General features: G+C 36.6%; 1 protein-coding gene and 1 non-coding gene across 8 annotated transcripts in view; one reads left to right on the plus strand and one right to left on the minus strand.

Moving 5' to 3' along the window:
* Positions 1-27,928, plus strand: part of LOC129775156 (disintegrin and metalloproteinase domain-containing protein 10) — a 237,532-nt gene that overhangs the window by 62,313 nt on the left and 147,291 nt on the right. The gene's annotated exons all lie outside the window — the stretch shown is intronic.
* Trnan-guu (transfer RNA asparagine (anticodon GUU)) lies at positions 17,276-17,349 on the minus strand. The gene has a single exon. It is a non-coding gene; the product is annotated as a tRNA-Asn (tRNA).

A 27,928-nucleotide genomic window follows, 5' to 3' on the forward strand; every position in this document is an offset into this window, starting at 1 on the left:
ATTACGGCAGTTATAAAATAATATAATTTTTATTTTTTTTTATATTTCTAAACCTAATATATATTATACCTAAATCGCACACCAATGCGAATGAATTGAAACGGTGTCCCAATCGAACCGCGTGGCAATCGCTCGGCACAGATGCAACGGTATATCGCACCAAAACACGATGATGGAATCGATGACGATGCTAAAGCACACACAGCGATGATACGGCACACGCACCGCGTCCGCCGTGGAGGACTTCTTCCTCACGCTGGTAGTGATTGCTGCTCTCCTCACTCGCGCAATAAAGAGAACCCCGTTAGGGCGAAATAACTTCACCAGCCACGAACTGATAACGGTATAATCTCCACTCTATAATAGTCGCGAACAAATTTGCGACCGATGTCTTCGGACTGCGCGAGCTGAATGATTTTTATTTTCTTGAAATCGATTATTTTATTGTATTCGTGGTTTTCAATTGTAAGATTAAAATAAAAAAAATAAAAATAATTCGGATTCCTTAAGTGTTCTTCTCATTCTTCTCACAGAGCTCCATCGTACTGCTGACTCCTATGAATTTGGTAAACCATCTAAATCCAATGTAAAGATAATCTCGTATATTTTAAGATACGAGAAAAAAATCTTTGTACAGCGCAATGCTCTAAATATACCGACAAATTTTAGACATATGAAAAACAAAATTTAAAAAATAATAGAGCAGTAATGGGTCTCTAAATTCAAAATAAATTAAAAATGCCCAAGGGGCAAAAACAATTATTTTGCGCAATTCTCTTAAAAATTCAAGAAAAAAATAAGCTACATGTCGAAAAAACAGCACATACGAACGCATTTAAATAAAAATTAGAGTAAAATTGGGTCTCAAAGTAATATTTTTTGTCTAAATTTCGAAATGCCTGAAAATATATATAATTTAAAAAAAATCACATATACCTAAAATAGACGTAGAAAGAAACTTGAAGACAAACTAGAGTAGTACTGAATCTCAAAATAAAAAAAAAATTAAGTTCAATTTGAAATGAAAATAAAGATTAATTTAAAAACATTTTTAATTTTTTGATGAAAAAATTGTTTGAAAATATTGACCGATACACCTTAGTAAGATGTACTTTTAGTATTTTTTTCATATTTTTGTCTCAAAGCTATTGAGAATGGCGTGAAAAAAAAAGAAAAGGTGAATTTTTCACCATAGATCCTATGGTGTACCATATAAGGACTCAAATATCTGGTACTACTGCCAAAATGTTTTATTTAGTACCCTATACAAAATTTTTCATACAGAGGGTGATTTGGTTTGGGGACTGTTCACTCCCTTGCCCAGCCAGACCCTTCGGAAATATAAAAAAAACAGTTTTTGTACCGCGCAACACTGAAAAAAATCTGAAAAAAATCACACATATCTAGAAAAGCCGTAGGAACACATTTAAATAACAATTAGAGTAGTACCAAATCTCTAAATCCCAAAAAAAAATTTTGCGAAATTTTAATATTTTTTTTAGTACTTTAATTTTGGATGAAATTTTCTTTCGAAAATTTTTCTTGATACACCATAGTAGGATCCACATTCAGTATTTTTTTTAAATTTTTATCTCGAAGCTTTTGAAGATGGCGTGAAATAATCCAAAAAGTACGTTTTTCACCATAGATCCTATGTCAAACCACATAGGAGTTCAAATAAACCGTCAAAATTTCTTATTTAATATCCTATACAATATTTGCCATACAGCTAGTGATTTGGTTTTGGGGCACTTTTTACACCCTTACCCGGCCAGGCGCTTTGCGCACTAATCAGAAGACTAATAGTTCATGCAAAAGAAAGTACGTGAAGTAGTCTAATTAGTTAAGATATTTTTACTCATTAACAATTTATTGCTTTTTCATGAACAATTTAGTGCAAAATTCCTTAGAAGTGTTTGTTGAGGAGATGTTGTTGATGGATGAATGTATTACTTGATATATATTTCGAAACGATACAAACGTTCAAACAGATTTCTTTTCTGAAAATGAATATAATATGTTAAAAATCGGTTCTATTGACGTAGAAAAAAATTAATCTTTTACCACCTTGAAGTAAAATTAGATTTGAATTTATTATTGGTGAAGGTATATCCGTATTAGAAGAACATGATATGCAAGAAGTTCTATGCACAACATAGTGTAAAAAGTTTTCGCGTAGAACATTTGACTTGAGCTGACCGCAAGTATTTGGAGCTTTGGATGAATTTTTTTATGAAACCATTTTTCATGAAATTATTCCTATGTTCGTTTACCGCTAACTGTATCATCAAAGAATAGAGCTGAACCCGCACAGGAACGACTGAAAGTAATATTCTATCCACTGAAATTATATATCGTCATTGTGCTCGTGATACACAGCTTCACCATTCGAACACACCAAAAAACCGCAAAATTATGATAATGGGTCGGGAATAACATTTATAATGAAGAAGGCCAATAATAAGCCTCTAACTCCACAGAGCAAAAAAAAAAGCCAAAAAGTACTGTATCATTGTGGCAATTTAGGCGTTCGAGCTAATGAAGAAAACAAAACATTGGGCAGCATACATTAGTGTGACCACCGCTCCATGATTTTCTCGTTGACCGGTAGTGCTGATGAAACACACGACGGTCGGTACGGTCGGGAGATAAGTGTCCTCCGCCTGTTGTCTTTCGTATCACGTATTCATTAGCTCTGCTGAATAAATAAACTCGGTCGGTCGGTTGGCTCGGGATATGAGTAACGGCTCAGCTGAATAGAGCTGTTTATCGGTTATTGCCACAAATCCCGTCCGGTTTGGGTGGTGTATGTTGTTGATAATATGGTGCCTGTTTGGAGATAGCGAGATATAGCTCGAAAAAAAACACCGACCAACAGGAAGGATAAATATGAATTAATATACAGCGAGCGATTATCGCTGAAATTGCGCGATGTAACGCTGATAGAGCTCCATGAAGTATTGACTGTGCGGAAATGGATTTATACATGAATTAGTATGATTGGTTTCGCAAAATATAACGCAATGACATATTGTGTTATATGATGGATAACGACTGTTTCATCTTAGTTTTATGAAAAGAAATTAGAAAATATGATTCTCCATGAGGTGAAACTCTCTGGTCAATACGAGCTAACAAGCAGAATTGATTCACCTATTTTTGCTTGAAGTCAGTGTATGTGTTTTTTTGAATATTCTGTTAATTGCGTTGATACTCAGCTCAGTTCATCTGCTTATGACTATGCTGTATGGCGTTTCAATCGAAAACGTTCGCGAGGACACGAGTTCCCACTAACGATAGCTGTTTGTCATATCGTTTCCGAAGAACTGGGAGTGAATGTAATTTGCTTTCATTCATTATTACGCTCTCCATTTTTTCCATGTTCAATCGTGATTCCGAAGTCGTCTTCGTCGGTGCTGATAGTGACGATGTTTGCTCTGTGCGACATTGCAAAATAAAGCACTTCGAATCTCATTCCCGGCGCGTTCTACCTTCGACCGTCATCACCAAGCAAATCCCGTTCCGTCAGCATTTTTTTTTTCATTCCAGCCAGCATAAGTTATGCATATTTATTTTCGAAGCGCAGAAGAGATTCTTTTTTTTTCTTGCCTGCGATGACGATACACGCAAATGACGGTATCTGTCGAAGGGTGGGACAATGGCTACCGAATGAGAACGGGGGCAAATGTCTTCATCAGTCGCGTCCCGAGGTATTCTCCGGAGACGGCACCAGCTGAGCAGAAAAAAAGTCCTTCTCAGCGTGATAGCCGTACGCGCGACCTTGCTTCGGGGAATGACAGCCACCGAACGATGATGGGACCACGTAAGGAAAAATAAATAAATAACAGAATAAAAAAACGGAACCCAGAGCTAACACTGGAAAGGTCACGCCTGCGAAGGATAGTTCATAACGAACAAAACAAATGTCCCTCGGCGGAATTCGGAGCCGGGAGCAGAAAAGGAAGGTCGATTTTTGCGCTGTGCTGATGTAACGGGGAGTTGAGTTTTATCAGAGCATTGAAGGACGACTGCCGGATTGCGATGGAATTACGCTGCTGAGAAGAGGACGTCGGTAGGTTGACATTTTCCTGGAAAGGTCTGTTAATATCAACTGATTGATTAGGGTTTACCAGCTCTGGTCTATTTGGGTACGATTTCCAGAGATCCAATTATGGAAAAATGGGGATTGTGATGAAGCCTAAAGACAGAGCCCCCACGAAGGTTGCATTGCGGTACCGTGCGGTCGACGATAATGGCGCTGTTACTGGGTAATGAGATCTGAATTTGGTCAGAATTATTTGGTCCATAGATGGAAATTTAATAAAAAGTATATTTTTATAGAGGAATTCAACGTTGATTTTCTGAAAACGAATTGCTGTTGACCACTCCCAATACAATGACGATCAAGTTATTTAGTTAGAAAAAAATGTGGTTGCCCATCACCATCATCTGTTTTTGGTAGAACAAACTCGGCGAGGTGTAGCATGAGAAGTTACAAAAATTCAACCAATAACGGATCTTCGGCATCGAATGCACTCGATTTGTTGGAATAGACAAGCGAGCGCAATAAAACGACTGCAGTATGTAAATGCTCGAGGATATGTTGTAAAAGTAGTCAAAATATACTTCAAAACGTTCAAATGGAAACTTGTTCTCTTCAGACGTTATTCTTTCTGAGTACAACGAATCTCAGAATAGGGAAAACGAAGTGATATTTCTAATGACAATATGCAACACAGGTGATAATATAATTCTGGTTATTCTGATCGATTTGGATACGAACCAAAACATTTTTATGAATCTGTTTTCTAATATGCCACATAAATTCGACTGAAAGATAGCTACTTTACCAGTGAAGGGTTTTTCTACGTAGAACTACGTCTTTCAGGCAATCAGAAAACAGGTCACGTTTTTATGAAATAATGTTAACGTTAGTAACTTTTCTCGCAGCAAACGGATTCTGATGAGTAGCATACCAATCGAATCGAAAATTTTCTATGACTTTTTTGATGTGCTATACATTCTGAGTGGCAAGCTCTAGAATACGCGTGACCGTTTTCAACTTATTTGGTATAAATAAGCCATCCACGATTTGAACCAACACCACTTCTCGTTTGCTGGTCAACCAGGCCATGTTGCATCGATCGAAAAGGGTAGTAATCGGACGGAGCAGTGTCTGGAGAATACGGCTGGTGGGATAGGACCTCCCATTTCAGCATTTCCAAGTATGTTTTGACCGGTTTCGCGACACGCGGCCGAGCATTGTCATGCTGCAAAATAACTTTATCGTGTCTTCTCTGGTATGGTGGCCGTTTATGCTTCAGTGCACGGCTCAAACGCATGTATTGTCGTCGGTAGAGGTCCACCGTAATGGTTTCATTCGGTTTTAGCAGCTCATAGTACACCACACCTAACTTGTCTCACCAAATAGACGACATAAGCTTCTGGCCGTGAATATTGCGCACGGTCGTCGATGTTGATGCATGGCCGGGGTATCCATACGTTGCCCGACGTTTAGTATTGTCGTAATGGACCCACTTTTCATCGCCAGTAACAATTCGATGCAATAAAACCCTTTCTTTTATGCCGTTGGAGCAGTTGTTTGCACGTGAAAAAACGGCGTTCGGCGTCTCGTGGCTTCAATTCATACGGCACCCAATGTCCTATCTTTAGGATCATTCCCATAGCTTTCAAATGATCGGATAAGGTTTGCTGAGCTACTCCAAGTGTATCTGCAAGTTCATGTTGCATTTGTGACGGATCATGATCGAGTAAAGCCTCCAATTCTTCATCTTCAAACTTTTTTGGAGGTCCGGAACGTTCTTCTTCTTCCAAGTCAAAATTACCACTTTTAAACCGTGCAAACCACGTCTGACACGTTCGCTCAGTTGGAGCTTGATCACCATAAACTTCCACCAAAATGTAATGACTTTCCGCAGCTTTTTTTTATTCATATTGAAGTAATGAAGTAACACTCCCCGCAAAAAGACTCGTTGGTACGAAATTCAACATATTCGAAGTGGCAAAAATTTATGTTGTTTACGCTTCGCTCTTTGTTCGTCTAATTTTTTTGTCGAGTGTATAATACAGGTCGGACTCGATTATATATAGTCGACCATTTTTTTTCAACAATTATTTTGAAATCCTATACATAATCGAATCGCAAGAAAACAATTTTTTCATTAATGTATGAATGTCAAACATTAAAAGAAAAATAGTTTTCTTGTGATTCGATTATATATTGGTTTCGAAAATTAAGGTTGAAAGTGAAATTGCGATTATATATAATCGAGTCCTACCTGTAGTTATTTACGTCACATAGCTTCATAAAATCGTTACCTGTTTTCTGATTTAGCATCATTACTGGAAGACGTATTAAAAATAACGAATGAAAATAATATTACGAGGATATGATCTATCATATATCGTTACTAATCGTTCCACTAATTTCTGACAGGCCTAAAAATATATATATATTCATATTTTTTCATATGTTAAGTGAGACGTAAACCTATGGAGGTTTAAGGTATGGTTTCACTATGGCAACACTGATCTGTAGTTAAGCTTAATTCATTTAGAATCCGGAATCACAAAACCAGTTGTTTACGGGATTGGTCGAAGGTACAATAAATGTTTTTATATAAAAATGCAGTTAATTTATTGTTCTTTCCAGGTTCCAGGTTCTTTCCAGGAGATGCATTTAAGTGGAAATTAGCATTTAGAGCTTGACAGATATTCTCTCAACAAAAGCTGTCTTAGACAAAGTTGTTACATATGATAGAGCGCTCATTTTTATGTTATCAAAAATAGGGTGACCAAATTTGTCGATGAAATAAAAAATATAACTTTCTCATCTTTAGAGATAGAGGTAAACATAGTTCGACAATGTTGTAGTCCCAGTTATTTGAGACATCTTTGTAGAACAAAGTTTATCTCTATCTCTTGAAATAATCGCCTTTTTTCTAAGTTACGTTAGGGTCACCATAAAAAAAAACTATTTTTTCGCTCTAACTTTTATATTACAAATTCTACATGCAAACTGTCTTCGAATGACTTTTGGAGCTTACTAATACAAACATTTTTCGATGCAGTACTTGTCGATATCTCAACTTCACTCAAAGTTATCGATATTTCCTCCCAAAAAAAAAAAGCACTCTCTTCAATTGTTTGTCATTCTTTCTGGGGCAAACGCAAACAAAGTTTATTGGCGGCATTTAAAAGAGCATATTTCAGTCTACATGATGTGTGATTTTCGGAACTATGTTATTTTTCGTGTTTGAGTAAATTAAAATTGAAATCATTAGTTTTTGGGGAAAAAAAAAGACGGGTGGGTAATGTCGGGGACATAACCGGAGTGACGTAGGACTATACAAAGGGGACAGCTTTTGTTAAATATATATTTTAAATATATTGTTTTATTTTCTTCACCTACGTGAATACCTACCTATCTACCTGAAAAATGGATTAGTTTACTGTTTACTCTTTATGAATATGTTGATGGTTCTGAAAAGAACCTTTGGTGTTGTGTTTTTGTTATCACTCGATATTCCCATCTTGTTCGGCTAAACCTTCCTGTTTGGCGATTTGTTGTCACTCGCCACAGCTTTCACAGTTGGAAAATTTCTTCCCATCCAGCTTGTGACATATTTTACAGTAAATTACATTCAATGGCACGTCGCATTACCACCACTCAGTGCCGGATTGGAGGTAATTTTAACCTGTAATTGAACATTTGCGATGACAGTGGTACAGTGTCGACTTTCAATGTGGGGTCATAATTTGGATCTCTATGTTTACAAAAATGTCCAACTAAATAAGTCGCATTACATGTCCGTCCAATTAGCTAAATGTCGAACTAATTGTAGATTACTGTACTTTAAATCTGGAAACAATTTAAGAATTGGTGAAAATTGAATAATCAGGAAAGTCCCCAACTATCAATAAGCTCAGAACAACTGCCAAATTCACATACTCATCAAATCCTGGCAAACAAATTATGAAAACATCAATTTGTGTTTTATTATTATTTTGGATAATGTTTTAGAAAGCATTGAACTTTATTTCCTAAACTCTTTTTTGGAAGGTTTAATGGCTCTGAAAAGCGCCTTGTTTTATGGAATGGTTCCAATTTAGAAAACTTAGTACTCGTGGTTTTGAAAAAAACCATTTCGAACGCCCTCGATGCCGCCTTGTTCTGGATTTGCCACCAAAGCAGTTTGTATAAACAAACTTTTTTCTTCTGCTACCTGATGCCGTTTTGCGATTGCGTTTGCCACTCGCCATTCGCTGCAACTGCCTGTTGTCTTGATGTCCACCGAACCGAATGTGTTATGTTCCGAATGCAGGTTTTCTTATCGTCGCGAGCAGCTTTGCCAGCTAACTCGATCACTCCGGCGGCCGAAACTATATAACGCCGGCTAGATGGACTGGTACACAAGTACTAACGCGCTCGACCTAGCTACCTTTTCCGGTGCAATTGGCGGATACACCTACGGGAAATTGCAGACCACCACGGTTCGAGCGGGATTTTGCCTTTCCCTTCTCTTTTCCTCCTTTGTTGAGTACACGATGCCGATGCCGTACAACCACACGGGTTTACGGTTTAAAGGAAAATAAGATATTTTTTTGGGGTCCGCGTGTTTTATACTCTAGCGGTACACACTCACAGGATAGAGACAAATCGGCAGACTCAGCCAAAGGGGCGGGTCCAACGAGACGAACGAATGAGCGTTAAAAGGGAGCGATGGCAAAAAAATACATTCATTACGATTTGTTCGCTCGTTGGATTCACATACAGACTAAAAAGGGTCCTTTTCAGGATCACAAAAAGTCTAAAGAGTTTATTGTTTTGTTATCACTCGATATCCCCATCTTGTTCGGCTAAACCTTCCTGTTTAGCGATTTGTTGTCACTCGCCACAGCTTTCACAGTTGGAAAATTTCTTCCCATCCAGCTTGTGACATATTTTACAGTAAATTACATTCAATGGCACGTCGCATTACCACCACTCAGTGCCGGATTGGAGGTAATTTTAACCTGTAATTGAACATTTGCGATGACAGTGGTACAGTGTCGACTTTCAATGTGGGGTCATAATTTGGATCTCTATGTTTACAAAAATGTCCAACTAAATAAGTCGCATTACATGTCCGTCCAATTAGCTAAATGTCGAACTAATTGTAGATTACTGTACTTTAAATCTGGAAACAATTTAAGAATTGGTGAAAATTGAATAATCAGGAAAGTCCCCAACTATCAATAAGCTCAGAACAACTGCCAAATTCACATACTCATCAAATCCTGGCAAACAAATTATGAAAACATCAATTTGTGTTTTATTATTATTTTGGATAATGTTTTAGAAAGCATTGAACTTTATTTCCTAAACTCTTTTTTGGAAGGTTTAATGGCTCTGAAAAGCGCCTTGTTTTATGGAATGGTTCCAATTTAGAAAACTTAGTACTCGTGGTTTTGAAAAAAACCATTTCGAACGCCCTCGATGCCGCCTTGTTCTGGATTTGCCACCAAAGCAGTTTGTATAAACAAACTTTTTTCTTCTGCTACCTGATGCCGTTTTGCGATTGCGTTTGCCACTCGCCATTCGCTGCAACTGCCTGTTGTCTTGATGTCCACCGAACCGAATGTGTTATGTTCCGAATGCAGGTTTTCTTATCGTCGCGAGCAGCTTTGCCAGCTAACTCGATCACTCCGGCGGCCGAAACTATATAACGCCGGCTAGATGGACTGGTACACAAGTACTAACGCGCTCGACCTAGCTACCTTTTCCGGTGCAATTGGCGGATACACCTACGGGAAATTGCAGACCACCACGGTTCGAGCGGGATTTTGCCTTTCCCTTCTCTTTTCCTCCTTTGTTGAGTACACGATGCCGATGCCGTACAACCACACGGGTTTACGGTTTAAAGGAAAATAAGATATTTTTTTGGGGTCCGCGTGTTTTATACTCTAGCGGTACACACTCACAGGATAGAGACAAATCGGCAGACTCAGCCAAAGGGGCGGGTCCAACGAGACGAACGAATGAGCGTTAAAAGGGAGCGATGGCAAAAAAATACATTCATTACGATTTGTTCGCTCGTTGGATTCACATACAGACTAAAAAGGGTCCTTTTCAGGATCACAAAAAGTCTAAAGAGTTTATTGTTTTGTTATCACTCGATATCCCCATCTTGTTCGGCTAAACCTTCCTGTTTAGCGATTTGTTGTCACTCGCCACAGCTTTCACAGTTGGAAAATTTTTTCCCATCCAGCTTGTGACATATTTTACAGTAAATTACATTCAATGGCACGTCGCATTACCACCACTCAGTGCCGGATTGGAGGTAATTTTAACCTGTAATTGAACATTTGCGATGACAGTGGTACAGTGTCGACTTTCAATGTGGGGTCATAATTTGGATCTCTATGTTTACAAAAATGTCCAACTAAATAAGTCGCATTACATGTCCGTCCAATTAGCTAAATGTCGAACTAATTGTAGATTACTGTACTTTAAATCTGGAAACAATTTAAGAATTGGTGAAAATTGAATAATCAGGAAAGTCCCCAACTATCAATAAGCTCAGAACAACTGCCAAATTCACATACTCATCAAATCCTGGCAAACAAATTATGAAAACATCAATTTGTGTTTTATTATTATTTTGGATAATGTTTTAGAAAGCATTGAACTTTATTTCCTAAACTCTTTTTTGGAAGGTTTAATGGCTCTGAAAAGCGCCTTGTTTTATGGAATGGTTCCAATTTAGAAAACTTAGTACTCGTGGTTTTGAAAAAAACCATTTCGAACGCCCTCGATGCCGCCTTGTTCTGGATTTGCCACCAAAGCAGTTTGTATAAACAAACTTTTTTCTTCTGCTACCTGATGCCGTTTTGCGATTGCGTTTGCCACTCGCCATTCGCTGCAACTGCCTGTTGTCTTGATGTCCACCGAACCGAATGTGTTATGTTCCGAATGCAGGTTTTCTTATCGTCGCGAGCAGCTTTGCCAGCTAACTCGATCACTCCGGCGGCCGAAACTATATAACGCCGGCTAGATGGACTGGTACACAAGTACTAACGCGCTCGACCTAGCTACCTTTTCCGGTGCAATTGGCGGATACACCTACGGGAAATTGCAGACCACCACGGTTCGAGCGGGATTTTGCCTTTCCCTTCTCTTTTCCTCCTTTGTTGAGTACACGATGCCGATGCCGTACAACCACACGGGTTTACGGTTTAAAGGAAAATAAGATATTTTTTTGGGGTCCGCGTGTTTTATACTCTAGCGGTACACACTCACAGGATAGAGACAAATCGGCAGACTCAGCCAAAGGGGCGGGTCCAACGAGACGAACGAATGAGCGTTAAAAGGGAGCGATGGCAAAAAAAATACATTCATTACGATTTGTTCGCTCGTTGGATTCACATACAGACTAAAAAGGGTCCTTTTCAGGATCACAAAAAGTCTAAAGAGTTTATTGTTTTGTTATCACTCGATATCCCCATCTTGTTCGGCTAAACCTTCCTGTTTAGCGATTTGTTGTCACTCGCCACAGCTTTCACAGTTGGAAAATTTCTTCCCATCCAGCTTGTGACATATTTTACAGTAAATTACATTCAATGACACGTCGCATTACCACTACTCAGTGTCGGATTGGAGGTAATTTTAACCTGTAATTGAACATTTGCGATGACAGTGGTACAGTGTCGACTTTCAATGTGGGATCATAATTTGGATCTCTATGTTTACAAAAATGTCCAACTAAATAAGTCACATTACATGTCCGTCCAATTAGCTAAATGTCGAACTAATTGTAGATTACTGTACTTTCAATCTCGAAACAATTTAAGAATTGGTGAAAATTGAATAATCAGGAAAGTCCCCAACTATCAATAAGCTCAGAACAACTGCCAAATTCACATACTCATCAGATCCTGGCAAACAAATTATGAAAACATCAATTTGTGTTTTATTATTATTTTGGATAATGTTTTAGAAAGCATTGAACTTTATTTCCTAAACTCTTTTTTGGAAGGTTTAATGGCCCTGAAAAGCGCCTTGTTTTATGGAATGGTTCCAATTTAGAAAACTTAGTACTCGTGGTTTTGAAAAAAACCATTTCGAACGCCCTCGATGCCGCCTTGTTCTGGATTTGCCGCCAAAGCAGTTTGTATAAAGAACAAACTTTTTTCTTCTGTTACCTGATGCCGTTTTGCGATTGCGTTTGCCACTCGCCACTCGCTGCAACTGCCTGTTGTCTTGATGTTCACCGAACCGAATGTGTTCTGTTCCGAATGCAGGTTTTCTTATCGTCGCGAACAGCTTTGCCAGCTAACTCGATCACTTCGGCGGCCGAAGCTATATAACGCCGGCTAGGTGGACTGGTACACTGGTACTAACGCGCTCGGCCTAGCTACCCTTGCGGGGAACTCCAGATCAACACGAGCGGGAACTCCAGATCAAGGTTCGAGCGGGATTTTGCCTTTCCCTTCACTTTTCCTCCTTTGCCATATCCAACCATGGCTGCTTGTGTTGGTTTGTTGATGTGAGGTGATGCGAAACGATGTGGTGTACGGTTCGGATGAGAATGATCGTTACGGCAGCGGAGAGGGGATTTTGAAGCTGACTGGCTGGCTCGAGAATTACGCATGTGTGAGACTGCGACCAATGTTTCCCTCATTTTTTTCTTTTTCCTTTCCAATCGTGCTTCATTCTATTTCGCTGCTGCTCTGGTTGCCCGTTTTGGTCGGTACGATTTGAGGAGCACAAAATGGACCAATCAAAAATGGGCACATAGTGTATTTGGACAATGGTTGATATTTCACAATTATTCAATTATTTATCTCAAGAAAAATGAAATGTTATTCGTTATGATAGATGCGTAGATATATTTCCTATCAATTGATGCAAAAACCTTTGCGATCTATTGAGAAATGCTCGAGTTATAAGCGTTCCAAATCTTGCATTTTTTCCTACTTGTTCAGTGCCTAGATTTCCATTTCACCCCCTATATCTTCCGGTTAGACGTAGTCCTACGTCAAAATCATCAATAACTTTGAGTAGGATTAAGATATAGACAAGTTCTGCATCGCAAAATGTTGGTATCGATAAGCTCTAAAAGTCGTACGAAGACCATTTTGATGTAGAATTTGAAATATAAAAGTTAAAGCAGAAAAAACAGGTTTTTTCATGGTCACCCTAATGCAACTTAGAAAAAAGCGCTAAATCGATTATTTTGAAAGATAGAAAAAAACTTTGTTCTGCAAAATTGTTTAAAATAACTGGGGCTACGACATTGTTGAACTATGTTTATCTCTATCTATAAAGATAGAAAAGTTAGATTTTTTCATTTCATCAACAATTTTGGTCACCCTATTTTTGATAACATAAAAATGAGCGCTCTATCATTTGTAACAACTTTAACTAGGACAGTTTTTATCTAAGCAATGAATATCTCCCACAAAGTTGTTTTTAGCGCTCTCCATCTGAGTTGCCCTAAGGTAACTATGAAAAATCGGGGTTTTTTACTCTTTTTATATTTAAAACTCTACATCAAATTGGTCTTCGTACGACTTTTAGAGCTTATTTATACCAACATTTTGCGATGCAGAGCATGTCAATATCTCAATCCTGCTCAAAGTTATTGATGGATTTTCATCCAAAAACTCATGATTTCAATTTTAATTTACTCAAACACATAAAATAACATAGTTTTGAAAATCACATATTATATATATTGAGTGAAATCTGTTCTTTCAAATTCCGTCAACAAACATTTTTTAAGTTTGCCCCAGAAAGAATGACAAACAAATGAAAAGAGTGTGTTTTTTGGGGGAAAAAATATAAATAACTTTGAGTAAAGTTGAGATATAGACAAGTTCTGCATCGAAAAATGTTTGTATTAGTGAGCCCTAAAAGTCTTTTGCATGTAAAATTTGAAACATAAAAGTTAGAGCAAAAAAACCGTTTTTTTCATGGTAACCCTAACGTAACTTAGAAAAATATATATCGCTATATCGGTTATTTCAAGAGATAGAGAAAAACTTTATTCTACAAAGATGTCTCAAATAAATGGAGCTACAAAGAACTATGTTCACCTCTATCTATAAAGATAAGAAAGTTAGATTCTTAATTTTATCGACAATTTTGGTCACCCTATTTTTGACAACATAAAAACGAGCGCTCTATCATGAGTAACAACTTTGTCTAAGACAGTTTTTGTCTAGAGAATAACTGCCAAGCTCTAAATGCTAATTTCCACCTAAATGCATCTCCTGGACCATTGTGCAATGTTTGGAATCTCTGTTAGTCAACCTCAGCGGCCATTTTATTCTACGATATTTTCATATCTACAGCCACCCGAATTGATTTGGCACCCTTCTTCAATTTCCACTTGACATTTGCCAAATATTTTTCGATTGGACGGAATTGGGGACAAATGGGATGATCGAGGTCTTTTTAGATGTATTCGACCCCATTGTCAGGGTCAGGGCTCGGCATAGTCATTTTCAACTGAGGATAGTCAGCGGACTATGAAGAAATTCCCCTTCCTATTTAATTGGAAATTACTTTTGTCTTCTTCACGCAGAGTCTCCGTCAACATGGCTTAGCAGTCAGTCGGGTGTTCGTTCGCTATCTTCCTCTACGACTCGATAAACTAATTTCATTCTTCCCCGTCAAATGGACTTTTTGGAGTTTTGGAGTGACTCCCCTCAAAATGAATTCGTTTCTCGCTCTCATGTATCATGTATGCATGTATCGATGTTTGAGTTCAACTTGGTATGATATATACTACAGGTGAGCTACATTTTTTTGTACACGTAAATTACTCCCAGGTATGAAATAGCGTATAGTGTTGTGTTCAGAACCACTGACACATTTTTGAATTTTATTTATATAAAACTGTTTTCTGCAGGTTCTTTTTTCGCAAAATTTAACTCGGAGACAAAATTAACGAACATTTTGTTCAGAATTCCTCCAAACTGCACGCTATTTACTAATACTAATGCGAGGATCTTTATAGCATACCTGATAACTGTCTAAGTTTGTTGGTTTGAGTTTACGGTGGATAGACAATAGACCGTCTATTAATGGCGTAACTATTTTTTTGCATCAGAAATCAAGTTTTTGTTCTACCTTATATGGACGTAATAATGAAATTGTGTACGCGGGTAAAAAGATTCGTGCCAGGGGGAAGTGGAAGTGTGGATTGGAGTCAGTTGAATGAAGAGGCAGATTTGTATTCATTAGTCACGTCAATTAGAATAATCATTGAATAGAATAGTTCATCAGTCATCCTCGCTCTCAACGCTCGTCAACTCATTTTCTAATCAATTCACATTATGTTGACGGGGAATACCGGAGTAATCCTAGTCTAAGCGAAGCGAAGCATCTTCGAACATTTCGGGCCCTGGTCATGGTATTACTGAAGCACCTCCCGACTGTGGTAGCTTGCCACATCTGGACAAAGCTTCACCTGAGCTTTGTGAGCCTTGAAAAACGGAAGCAGACGCTTCTACAGGCACTCTCCCCTATACATTTTCGAGTCCATTGTCTTGTTTGTGACCAAAACTTTGGTTTTCTGTCCTTAGTTGCAAATCTGTTACCAAACCAAGAACAGATTTATCAGCGAAAACGAACTTAAATTTGTTGGGGACATCTCTGACAGTGGCCTTCTAGAGTTTCAGGCCTGGGAGGGTTCCAAAATCCATTCTCACGCACGTTTCGTCATCCTACGTACTTTGTCAAAACGTACTATGTTAAAACCTGATCAACCTTTCAACGATTTCGCAATTTTAGTACGATTTCCAAATCCAAAATTTCCAAAATCAAATTTCTTTTCTCGGCTTCCATTCTGCACGATTTTTTCAAAACGAAACAGATCAACTTTATTTTTTATTTTTGGGATGCTGGTTTTCCAAACTATTTGCTATCAAAAGATTTCAAATACGCTTACTAGGACCGCTGCTATGAAATGAGCAGTGATTTCGGATTCTAAATTTTGTTATGCTTTATTCTAAATTGAACCCCTCAAGGACCGCAATAGTTTCGGTTAATTGGTCAACATTTCCAGAGTTGAACTAGTTCGAAACATAATAATATTGTTTCACGTTGTTCAATCCAAAGCAATTATCAATTTGTGGGACCGATGAAAACCGATCTGTGGGAAATCACACCGACAATAAAGAGCCATAATTAAGGGATCTTCAAATAAAAGGTAACTGAAATAAGGATATAAGTTCCGTCAGGGATAGAAAAAAAACTACTCGTCGTATGTAAGTGTGACCCACATAACGCGGTTAGTGGTGGTATCGTTGTGTCGGGGAACGTGAGTATTTTTGCAGTGTGACTGGTGGTGGGAAGACTGGACGAGAAAGACTCTGATAGTGCTTTGTGGTTGGAGGATTTCCTGTGGCGGGATGGCAAGACCCAACAGTGCATATGACACGTCCATATTATCTCCAGCATCCGGTGCATCGCTGCGGCTAGCGAGGAAATACGACAGCCAGGGGGGGCGGGAGTGCAGGAAAAGTTTGCGTTTCTGATGAGGGCTGTTGTTGTGGTTCGTTGGCCGAGTACGGTTGACAGCCCCTGAAACAGTGGAGAAAGAATACAGAGAAGAGAAAAAAGTTGCTTCGAGGGAAATCTTTTAATCAAACACATCAACAGCCCCAGGAGCCAAGAGGGTATGAGAAGCGTGTAGAGGAACGTTCCCAGCTAGATTCTTCCCGGTTCTGTTGTGGCCGACTCACGGCGGCGATGATGATGGGATGATGGTTCTGTGTAGGAGCCATATCCCCTCGATTGGGGAATTTCTTCTGGCGTGATTGCTGCGTGACCCAGTTTGATAGATTCTGTGTGTTTCGCTGGAAAATGAAGGGTGGACGTTCATCTTCGCGATGATTGGAATATCATCGGTTCGCCTGAAGCTTTCTTTGTGCTATGTTATTAATTCTTCGTAGTAATTGGTTTGCTTAGTTTGGGTTCAAATTTGATGTCCTAATTTCGTAGGGTGAGATTAGTTTTTTTGACTGTAAATTTGTAAATTTGTCGTGTAAATTTGACTGTAAAAAACAACTTCATCTCCATGTACTAAATTTCTCTTTTTTTCTTCTTTTTCCAGGTAAGTCACGGACTCATTAAATCGATACGTAAAATGTTCCGACAAGTTGGTATAGTATATTGTGTAGTAAACGGTTTCGTTCTCAGTGTTATTGTTTGGGAAAAATAACTCCCATTCCATTTTTAGGAATTTTAACAAGCAAAATAATGCGCCCCCGGGTGGACTCGAACCACCAACCTTTCGGTTAACAGCCGAACGCGCTAACCGATTGCGCCACGAAGGCACTTGTTATCGTGTTGTGAAATTAAACATCGTAATCTATTCATAATCAGAATTGCACAAAAGTCACAGACTATGACGGGCACACTAAGATTAGGTAACCTAAAAGCTTGTACCCTAGCGCTTCGAAAGAACTTCGTAATGAAATTTTCCGCTTTTTGCTTTTGATCAATCTTTATCAAGGCCAACCCATATGTGCTAACAATATCTGGCGGCAAATTCTCCAGATTGTACCATTGCACAATGGTCTAGGAGATGCATTCAAGTGGAAATTAGTATTTAGAGTTCGACAGTTATTCTCTAGACAAAATCGTCTTAGAGAATAACTGTCGAGCTCATTTTTATGTTATCAAAAATATGGAGACCAAAATTTTCGATGAAATAAAAAATCTAATTTTCTTATCTTTATAGATAGAGGTAAACATAGTTCAACAATGTTGTAGCTCCAATTATTTAAGACATCTTTGAAGAACAAAGTTTTTCTCTATCTCTTGAAATAACCGATATAGCGTCTTTTTTCTAAGTTACGTTAGGGTGACCATGAAAAAAAAAGTTTTTTTTGCTCTAACTTTTATATTTCAAATATCACATGCAAACTGTCTTCGAAAGACTTTTAGGGCTTACTAATACAAAAATTTTTCGATGTAGAACTTGTCGATATCTCAATTTCAATACAAGTTATTGATATTTCTTCCTAAAAAATACGCTCTCTTGTTTGTCATTCTTTCTGGGGCAAACGTAAACAAAGTTTATTAGCGGCATTTGATAGAGCATATTTCACTCTACATGATTTGTGATATTCGAAACTATGCTATGTTCGAGTGAATAAAAATTGAAATCATGAGTTTTTGAGTGAAAAACCATCAATAATTTTGAGTAGGATTAAGATACAGACATGTTCTGCATCGCAAAATGTTGGTATCGATATGATCTATAAGTCGTACGAAGACAGTTTTGATGTTGAATTTGAAATATAAAAGTTAAAGCAGAAAAAACACGGTTTTTCATGGTCACCCTAATGCAACTTTGAAAAAAGAGCTAAATCGAATATTTTAAAAGATAGAAAAAAGCTTTGTTCTACAAAGTTGTTTAAAATAACTGGGGCTAACCCGTTGTTCAACTATGTTTATCTCTATCTATAAAGATAAAAAAGTTAGATTTTTCTTTTCATCGACAATTTTGGTCACCCTATTTTTGATAACATAAAAATGAGCCCTCTATAATATGTAACAGATTTGTCTAAGACAGTTTTGGTCTAAACAATAAATATCTCCCACAAAGTTGTTTTTAGCGCTTTCTATCTGAGTTGCATTAGGGTAACTATGAAAAAACGGGCTTTTCTACTCTAACTTCTATATTTAAAATTCTACATCAAAATGGTCTTCGTATGACTTTTAGAGCTCATCGATACCAACAGGACACAGGACATACCAACAGGACACAGAACAGGACAATATCTTAATCCTGCTCAAAGTTATTGATGGGTTTTCATCCAAAAACTCATGATTTCAATTTTTATTTACTCAAATACAAAAAATAACATAGTCTTGAAAATCACATATTATGAGTGAGTGAGAGTGAAATCTGTTCTTTGATATTCCGTCAACAAACATTTTTTATGTTTGCCCCAGAAAGAATGACAAACAAATGAGAAGAGCGTGTTTTTGGTAAGAAATATCAATAACTTTGAGTGAAGTTGAGATATCGACAAGTTCTGCATCGAAAAATATTTGTATTAGTAAGCTCTAAAAGTCTTTCGAAGACAGTTTGCATTTAAAATATGAAAAAAAATATGAAAAACTGTTTTTTTCATGGTCACCCTAACGTAACTTAGAAAAAAGGCGCTATATCGGTCATTTCAAGAGATAGGAAAAAACTTTGTTCTACAAAGATGTCTCTAATAATTGGAGCTACAACATTGTTGAACTATGTTTACCTCTATCTATAAAGACAAGAAAGTCTTCTCAAAAATGTGAACGGAGGAATGGCTAAACGATCAATGTATTTTACATTTCTCTCTGAAGTTATTGCATCTCCCAAGCGTATGTACTTCTCGAACCGCAAATTGGCTTGGTTTGATGAACTTCAGGCACCCAGTTTTTATTTTGACTTGTAAGTTGGATCGCAGCTAATTGTTATCAACGTTTTGCTAAACAGTATACGATGAAGTTCAGTGAGCTGAAGACATGGAGGGATATCTTCAAATGCAATCTTGAATAACCGGGCAAAAGCGTTCATGCGTTCATACCGCTATTGAAGTTTGCACACAAATGTTTGTTTTGTACCCTCTCTTTAGCTTTGAAGTCTGTGTTGGGGAATCTCATTCCGGAAATGCACGCGAGTACAAAAGTACTCGCACCTTGTATCTATTTTGCAACGCCAATTTCTCCTGGCTCATTGATTTTGAGATCTGTGTTAGGGAAACAAACATCAACATCAACCACAGCGCAATCATGACTGAGTCGATTTCCTGGCGGGCATTCGTTTATTATACAGATTGGTATGTTTTCAGTAGCCTTTTTTCAGAGTAATTAAGAATAATTAATAATAATATGACTCTTGGACATTTTGTCTCTCAACTGAAGTGATTATCAAGACGAATTTTATGCCAACTCGGCTGTCCATTGGCAGCACCATCTCAGATTGCAGCGAAACGTTATGGGTGTAAAGACATTGGTCATTTAAGCAACTTTGCATACTTGAAAACTTCGAAAAAGAATTAGACTACTTTTTGAGAAGGGTCATTTTTTGTCTTCATTTCTTACAAAAAATTATAACTCAAAAACAATAAATTCAGGTCAAAAGATCAAGGTCAATGAAGGACAACTTTTTTAAAGAAAAATTACACTGAAAAAAAATATTTAAAAAAATGGAATTCATTTTTCTCAAGAACATTTTTTTTAATTCTCAAAAAAATATGTAAATAGTCCTTACAATTTGCAACAAGTCACCCATACAATTTTTTAATGTTTGATTTTTGAATTAAAAATAATTCTAATTTAGTTTTAGCTCAAGATAGCGATATAGCGTTTTCGACATAGTCTCAGGTCTTATTAAACTATGATCTTTTGTCGAATACTTAAACTTTTAACTTTTATAGTTTCTAGAATACATGGCATTTTTGTATAGAAACTCCTGAAAAAGTAATACTTTACTCGTAACATTTTTGTGTGTAAATTCTCGCACTTGACATGTTCTTGACATGTTTCTAAATAGAAAAAAGTTCACAGAACATGTACTTGAAAATTTTATGAATTAAACATTTATAGTAATTAAAATAAAAGAACATGAAGAAGTAGTTGTGTGAAAAGCTCTTTCCCTGTAACTAGTTGGAAATTGTGAGAGCTATTCATATCTATTTTTTCAGGATTTAAAAAAACATATTTTTGAGAAAAAATAATTTTAATTTTAAGAATATTTCTTTTCAATTGATTTTTTTTAATTGTTTCGTATTTTTTAATGAAAACAATAATAATTCTCTACATTTTATTCTCTAACCAAAATTTTATAGGTCTTATAGTTTTTGAGTGTTTTTTGTGAAATTTTGAGTTTTTTTTTTTTCAATTTTTTTTTCGAAAAATTTCAACTGAAAAATAATTTTTTTATATAGATTTTAATGTAAGGTGCCATAAAATTTTAATGAAAAAAATATGAAAATGAAAATTTATTTTTCTCAAAATTATGTTTTCTTAAAATTCTGAAAAAATTAGATACTAATAGCCCGTACAATTTCCAAAAAGTCACCCATACATCGGAAGATGGGCACTTTTACAGGGAATACATTTTTCCAACATCAATTTTTTTCTTTTTTTTCAACTACTATTATTGTTTAAGTTTTAACATTTCAATGTATAAATTATCGCGATTTACTTGTTCTGCAACTTTTTTCTATTTAGAGACATGTCAAAAACATGTCAAACGTGAGAATTTACACACAAAAATATTGTGACTAAAACATTATTTTATTAGGAAGGTCAGAAACTTAATATCTTCGACAAAAGTTCATATTTCATAAGATCTAAAATTTTATCGAATACGCTGTATCGCTATCTCGAATTTAAACAAAATTGGGATTACTTGTAATTTTTTAAAAGAAAACATGAAAAAGATGTTGTAAGAAATACATTTTCCCTGTAAAATGCCCATCTTTCGATGTATGGGTGACTTGTTGCAAATTGTTAGAGCTATTTACATTATTTTTTAAGAATTTAAAAAAATACGTTTGAATGAATTTGAATATATTTCAATTTTTATAATTTTTTCAATGTAATTTTTCTTTAAAAAAATTTTTTTTTGTGAAAATTCAAACAGTTTACTACATTTTATCCTTTGACCAGAATTTTGCATATAATAGTTTTAATATAAATTTTAGTTATAAATTTTTGTAAAAAATAAAGAAAAAAAAATGCCCTTTTCAAAATGTAGTCTTATTCTCTTTCAAAGATTTCAAGTATACAAGGTTGCTTAAATTACCATTGTCTTTACATCCACAATTTTTCCCTGCAATCTGAGATGGTGCTGCCAACTCCTAAGACGAGTTGCGATGGCTCAACCGAACAATATTGACTCAGTTGTGTGTGTTGGATCTATAGCGAAGGTTTATGGCCTTCCTCTTGGCAACAGAGAAATTAAAACTCTTCCCCACATCGTCATGGTAGACGTAGTCTTACGTCAAAAAAATGGTGAGGGTCGTGGTCAGAATCGAACTTATTTTTTGCAGAAGCAGAGTATTCTATAAACTAGATCGCTATTGAGCGGATCTAACAAAACAAACGAATACGTCCAAGGCGTTCAAATCCACATGTGCGATGCGTTACGAACGCTGCCGACAAAGGGAAACTTGCAGCTGACTGACTGGTTATTCGCGACTGGCGGTCAATGACAAACCCAAATTGTCGATCCACCTTGTTAGCCATGATACTCACTCTGGCTAGAGGTGTTGCTACCGGTTGCCACCATTAACTCACATTGTTGGTGAATTCGAACGCTGTCGCATGAATTTTGCATTGTTATGTACACATCGCCCCCTCGTTCCTCGCGTCAGTCCTCTCGACGAACTCATCGCGTCTCCGATAATGACCATAGTCTGTGCTCTCGGTAGGTACGACCGGCTAGGTGTTAATTGAACATAAAGGTTGATTTTTTTTATTTCCCGAAAGTGTATCGTATTCTCGGAATCAGCACTCGGTACAACCGTCCAATGCCATGGCGGGAGTTCACTTGAAAGCGGAAATATTAAAATCTCCAACAAGCGTGGAAAGCGATTGACCCAGATTCAGGCAAGCGTAAAAAGTCAGATAGCCGCAGAGAGCCTTCCATTGTCGATTGGTGGCCATGTGTTAAGGCAGCAGTATGTGTACATAATAGCAGCAATGTATGTAGTATATACCAGCTTCATTGAACTGTTGGGATGGGGATGCTGCGAATCCAAGCGTTGGAATGCTATTCAAGTATTGAAGAAACCTGTACCTCTTTCGCACCTTCCAGCACATGCTAATGGTATATGCAGAGTGGGTGAAAATACAATCTATCAATGAACATACCTCGCAAAGCGATGTCGATACACACCTCCATGTGATGTACCAGAATAGCGCAATTCCAAATGAAATCGTCCAAAAAATGCAGATTTTAAAAACATGTATTTTTGATTCGAATGAAAGTTTGTATTCCGTTTGGGTTGGAGGAAATATGAGTTTTCCACAGCAATTGGGAATTTTTTGACTCAAGCGTAACTTTTGAAAAGGGCGTATCGATTTTAGTAGGAGAAATCTTTGATAATTTATATCTAAAAAGAAAGAGCGTAGTTATAGCGTATTGATGTCTAAACATGAAAAAAATATACACTGAAAAGAAAAATACTCTTTTTTTATTTACAAAAAAAACTTTAATTTGCAATATCCAGAATACATATTTTTTATAATTTTTTTATTTTTTTCATATAAAATAGAAGTTATGTAGAAAATTATAAAAATGGGTCCAAGATGGTGGACAATCTAGTTACCCCGCACAAAAATTCGAAGGAATTTCTAAAGGTATTAAAAGAAATCTATTTTCCTTTTCACATGAAGAAGACGAAGAGTCAAACTTTAAATAAAAGGCAAAAGAGTTTGATGAGATTATCAACCAGCTCAAAGAGAAATTTGACCACACAGAGACAACAAGATCAGAAAAAGTTTGAATTTTAACAGTTTTGCCTAAGTCTTGGTTCATGCAAAAAATGGAAGAAGAATTTGGCGTTAATAAATATATGGCAATTCAAGCCAAATGCAAATGAAAAAGGTGTATTGTCGACACCACATAGCAAATATGGACCAAGTTTAAGTGAAAATGTTAAAAATCATGTTTCGGAATTTTGTAATGACGACGATATCAGTCGATCATTACCTGGAGAAAGAGACTATGTTTCTATAGCCAAAGATGGGAAGCGTCAACACATCCAAAAAAGGTTATTAATAACATCATTACGGGAAACTTTCAACAGATTTAGGGAACTTAATCCAAATCGCAAAATTGGATTTAGCTCTTTTGCATCAATGCGTCCGAAGCATTGCAAATTGCTGAGTAGTTCAGGAAATCATAACGTTTGTGTTTGTACATTCCATGAAAATGTAAATCTTATGCTTCATAGTCTCAGAAAATATTCCTTTAACATTGAATGCAAAGAATATATGGAAAAAATACTATGTAACATATCAAATAGATCAAAATACTGTTACCTTCGTGAATGTAAAAAATGCCCAACAATGGACGAGTTTGGAAACTGGTTTCTAGATGAGCTTCAAGAACGCAATTTAATGGAAATCACTTATGCACAATGGATTTCTACTGATCGATGCGACATAGAAACCGGTGAAAGAATTTGTATCGTATTTCTGAGAAAAAGTAGAAAAATTACTTACTCATGATTACATTAAAACACAACAGTCCACATTTCTTAGCAATATAAAAGATAATTTGCAAGAAAATGAGGTTGTTGTGATTTGCGATTTTTCCGAATTTTATTCATTTGTGGTTCAAGATGATGTTCAAAGTCATCACTGGAACAATGATCAAGCAACAATCCATCAATTCGTTGTTTATTATAGAGATGAAAAAGGTTCTCTGGCAAATTTAAGCTTTGTAGTTATATCTGAAGTTTTAAGTCATGACACAATAGCTGTGCAAGTATTTATTTCTAAATTGGTAACATTTTTGAAACAACAAATGCAGGTAAAAAGAATAAAATTCATGTCGGATGGTGCTGCATCCCAGTATAAAAATAGGAAAAATTTTGCGAGTTTATGTCAGTTTAAATCGAAATACGACATTGACGCTGAATGGCATTTTTTTGCAACATCACACGGCAAAGGACCTTGTGATGCAATTGGTGGTACATAAAAACGGATGGCAACAAGAGCTAGTTTGGCTAGACAGCATGAACATCCGATTACGAGTGCAAAAACGTTATTTGACTGGGATAGCAAGCGAAAGGAAGACTATCTTACAAAATTGTTATTTTCATATATGTCACAAGAAGAATATGGGTGTGGAAGAGTTGAGTAGCATGTATGATAACACCAAACAAATTCCAGGTACCCAAAAGTATCATTCTTTTGTACCTGTATCCGAGAATGAAGTAGCAGCAAAGTTGTACTCTAACGACAATGCAGCAAGTTATCATAATGTGTATAGAAATATAAGAAAATAATGAAAAAAATCAATTATATACAATAAAATTGTTAGTTGATAAAAATAAATGTTGATAAAAAATAAATGCTAAAAATTCCAGTATTATTATTAGTATCTCTTAAACTCCGATAAATATAGGAATTATTTGACAAGATTGTAGAGAATTATATTTATTCCTTTTATAAATGTTGTGTTCTGTTGGCGCAACATGTAGGGGAGAGGGGGGCACATTCGGACACTTATTTTTCCTTGATTTTTAATATTTTTTGTAAACATAAAAAAAATCCTGAATTCATCCTGGTTGTCATTTGGATATCAATGTATCACATGAGCGTGTTAGAGGTGTGCGTTGATGCGATTACGAACGGTTTGTTCGATTTTTTGAGTTTCGGACAGTCCTTTTGGCAGTTTCGGACAGTCCTGGGGTACTTTCGGACAACGAAAAAAAAAAAATTATGTTTAACAACAATGACTTCCGTTTCTCCTTATTTCCAGCATATTCTGCATTTTTCTGTTTATCAGTATTTGTCTGAAAGGAAATGGCTTGCTATGAGAGTCAGTATAAATTCGTGATTTTGCTTTCTTCCGTTTTCGAGTGGTGGTTTTCCGCGATGAAGTTTTTGGCAAAGGTTCAACATTTTCCGGGGACAAATTTGTCAAAGTAAAATCTATCTGTGCTGTAGACGCAATGTTTTGCAGCATTGTTGTATTACCCGATGAGTCAGTGGCTACCTCCGCTCCAGTAGGTGAAATTATTGAGCATTCAAAATCCTTGTCAGAAAAACATTTTTTGAGAATGGATAGCAACCTGTCATTTTGAATCCAGCTAGGATATTACTCAGATTGAAAGAAGCATTATAAGCCGATGCAACTATACCTGAAAGGTCGTGTATAGAAATAGCTTTTTTTTCAGGATGGTTGAGTAGCCAATCGTTCTGGGAAATTGAGAGCTTCCGCTTGAAAGGGCCCATAACTGAAACATCCATCGGTTGTAAGCGATTTGTGACATAAGGTGGAGAAGATACATGAATTGTGCAATTTTCTCAGCAATATTTAATTGTTTCCAAAGTGCAATGACTTTTTGATTTTTTGAAATTGATTCGTTTACGTTGCTTTTTACTACCTTTTTCAAATGTTCCAGAACATTGAGAAACAGTTTTCCCGTTATGCAACCGATAGTTGGGAAATTAGCAAAGACAATGGACTCAGTTGGACCACCTGTGAGCTAGAATCATGGAAACGTTCTATTCGAAACTAGTTCGACAGCTCTTTTCATCTCATCTTCGTTGATGCTGGTTCTATCGGTTTTCTTTTTGTAGTTTCGAACCATCATTAGGTCTGAGAATCAGATTCAATTGATGTTTGTTAGTAAACAACAATCAGACACAAATTTAATGAGGTATTAAACAGTGTCCGACTGTGCCCCGTGAACGATGTACGAATGTGCCCCACCATCATCAGAAGACAAATCATTATTTTATCTAATAGATAGACCTTTATTTCCCCAGTGTATGCACGTTTTTTTCATTTCATATTAGTTACTAACTAAGGTGGTGTACTTAAATTTCTAAATCATTCACAAAGGAATTAGGGGAACACTTACAACTTCAAGCTCAAAAATTTCGAAACGTGTATAAAAAAGGGCACTGTGTTGTTTTCGTAAGTAATAAACGACCCGGAGATGTTAAACCATATGACAGCTGTTGGTGGAAGGAACTGGAACTTACTTATATTTTCAATTTGGTTGAAAATTGTACCACTTAATTTTTACAAGCGTTGTCCGAAACTGCCCCCCTTTCCCCTATAACATGTTAAAAGTTTGTATTAAGATGAAAAAAAAAACATTTTTTAATATCGCTACATTTTATATTAACCCACATGTGTTCAAATGATTTTCAACGTAACTCCTAAACATATATTTTTACCATGATGATGTATTTGGAAAAGTTGTTGGAAATTATAAGCAAATTCATAAAGTTTCATGAACATGACGGTATAATACGACAAACATATTAAAATGGAATATTTACTATTTATTTATTTATTTCTCATCTGGCTAGTTGCCTTAATGATATCACATGTACCGATAAGATGAGGAAAAGCCCTTTTGAGTTGTTGGATGTTTCACACGAAAGGGCATAAAAACCTCATATCTTTTCATAATTTCTACTACAAGATATTAACAATAACTAAGCACATAGTACAGAGAAAAAAAACATAAAAACAAACATTCTCATAAATCATAATAAAAAAAATTAGAGTCTTAAATAATAAAATGTATACAGTAAAGCTGCTGATCATGGTGGTTCTTCAGTCTTCCAATGTTGGGTGTTATCCATTTAGATTTCGATTGAATGCTGAAGCAGAAGAATTAAAATCGAACATCTGATAGACTTCGTTGAATCCTGTCGCCATAAATCGAATGGGGTCATATTGACCATATGCTGAACGACGACCGTCTAGTAACAGGAAGTCTTGTTGTCGAAGGGCTCTAATAGGTGCGTATATATTTAGTTGTGTCAATATTTCCGCTGAGTCAATATCGCCCAAAAGTATTTTTGCGACAAACATAACTTGGGCAACATATCTCCTGCGTTTCAACGTGTCAAGCCCGAGGAGCCTACATCGCTCTTCATACGGTGGTAAATTCAACGGGTCTCGCCATGGAAGACTACGGAGCGCGTATCTAATGAATTTCTTTTGTATTGATTCGAATCTACTTATCCAGTTTAACTGATACGGACACCACACGATTGCATTTGATTCCAGAATGGAGCGCACCAGTACACAGTAAAGTGACCGAAGACATTGTGGATTACGGAATTCGTTGGCTACTTTAAATATAAATCCTAGATGTCGGTTAGCCTTTGCAATTATGCTGTCATAATGGGGGCGAAAAGTCAACCCTGTGTCAA

Source organism: Toxorhynchites rutilus, chromosome 3 (assembly GCF_029784135.1).
Source record: "Toxorhynchites rutilus septentrionalis strain SRP chromosome 3, ASM2978413v1, whole genome shotgun sequence".
Taxonomy (NCBI): domain Eukaryota; kingdom Metazoa; phylum Arthropoda; class Insecta; order Diptera; family Culicidae; genus Toxorhynchites; species Toxorhynchites rutilus.